The sequence below is a fragment of the Schistocerca cancellata genome, chromosome 2 (genome assembly GCF_023864275.1).
Source record: "Schistocerca cancellata isolate TAMUIC-IGC-003103 chromosome 2, iqSchCanc2.1, whole genome shotgun sequence".
Classification (NCBI taxonomy): domain Eukaryota; kingdom Metazoa; phylum Arthropoda; class Insecta; order Orthoptera; family Acrididae; genus Schistocerca; species Schistocerca cancellata.
Window position 1 is genome coordinate 862037799 of NC_064627.1, and position 1815 is coordinate 862039613.

General features: G+C 42.3%; 1 non-coding gene across 1 annotated transcript; it reads left to right on the plus strand.

Annotated features, from left to right (window-relative positions):
- The first annotated feature begins 918 nt into the window (after positions 1-918).
- Trnat-ugu (transfer RNA threonine (anticodon UGU)) lies at positions 919-991 on the plus strand. The gene has a single exon. It is a non-coding gene; the product is annotated as a tRNA-Thr (tRNA).
- Positions 992-1815: the final 824 nt, after the last annotated feature.

The following is a 1815-nucleotide window of genomic DNA, read 5'->3' on the forward strand; positions in this document are numbered from 1 at the left end:
CCTGTACCGGAAACGAACGAATCGAAAATTATAAGCGGAAACCGTTCTGATACTTGTGACAGTGGAATACATGTACTAGTACTGTTGTTGCCAAAATTGTACTGTAGACAACTTTCACAGGTGGTAGTAAGCACGAAAACAAGATAAAACGTCCAGTAAACATGAGCTCTAAAACGCATACCTTAACAGCTATGAGCACTTGTCCATTTTCGCTACTGTGAAATACATCTCCTCTTCTGAACGATCCATACTACCACCTGCGAGAGTTGCATACCCCACAATTTTAACAACAACAGTACCGGTACATGTGTTAAAAAAATTGGCTCTGAGCACTATAGGACTTAACATCTGAGATAATCAGCCCGTTCCGAACTGAAGCGCCGAGAACCGCTCTGCCACTCCGGCCGGCGGTACATGTGTTCCACCGTCAGATGTATCAGAACGGTTTCTTCTTATAACATTCGACTCGTTCGTGTACGGTGCAGGAGTCTTAACCCAGACTGATACATTTATGCTTCTCTATCATCCTAGAAAGTTTGTAACACCTTCACGGAATCTTGTTAACAGGCGCCGATACCTATATCTTGACGCTCTGAAGCGTCGTCGGATGACGTTTCCGGACATGAGTTCCTATGTAAAACTTGACTTACTAAGTCCCCTTACAACATCTAGAAGTGTGTAACATGAATTGTGAATCACCCTGTATGTAAACATTTGGTCACGGTGTACGGAAGACTAGTTCCAACGTTGTTATGCCGATGAGACGATGACGTGTGCTAAGCGAAGGAATATGTACTGTTGTCAAGGAAGTCGGTCGCGCCGGATAGTAACAAGATAAGAATAGACCAGGGAATGTGTTGAGTCATCCCACTAGCGGATGAAGTATTAGGCGTTTTGGAGAGGAGAGTTGTTTCGTCTGCCTCCTTAGCTCAGGGGTTAGAGCACTGGTCTTGTAAACCAGGGGTCGTGAGTTCGATTCTCACAGGGGGCAAACATTTTAATTGGAACGAGGTCATGGAACTCGCACAGCCGGTGCTCTGCATAAGACATAGTCAGTACACATTTGTCGGTGATTTTCCGAGATATTAGATATCTGTCCACTTTGTACGCTACCCCAGACATGACTCTCAATCGGAAAAAACGGACAGAAATATGAATTTTGAGAAGATCACGGAAAAGGTTACACTTACTGCTCAGTTTCAAACGATGTAGTTTCAATGAACAGTAAACTATTTATTTTTGTGTACTCCGTTTAATACGTCACCGAATCTGGACAGTGCTCGTAACTAAATAGTTATTCCACGGAACAATAATTATAGGACGCATTCGATCTTGGTGCTACCCATCCAAAGTGAAGGATTCTGTTGATGAACTAAGAAGAAACGTGTAAAACAAGGGCGAAACTTTGGCGCATGCTATCGAGACTACAACACAAAAACTTCGAGTTTTAAAAAAGTCTGTGTTTCAGGATTGTGATGTGGCCGCTCTCATGATCGTAAAAACGAAAGGGTAATTACTGTGAATGAATTTATTCAGCTGTTCCAGTGGACAGTTGATATAATTAAGTCAGCATTCGCGATTTCTTTTTAAAAAAATTATTGACTTTCGGACACACTTTTACTTATTAAACGCCACGCTGCGTACCTCAAATTCCCGATGCAGCTCGGTCAAACGCGTGGAACTCCTGTTGGCAAAACCCCTACAACTTTTAAAATAATGATTCACTAAATTTTCTGCAGTTTGAAGTGGATTCGATGTCTTGGAAAGGCGATCTTTTCTGCATCTCATTTCATGCAAACCAGGATACGTAAAATG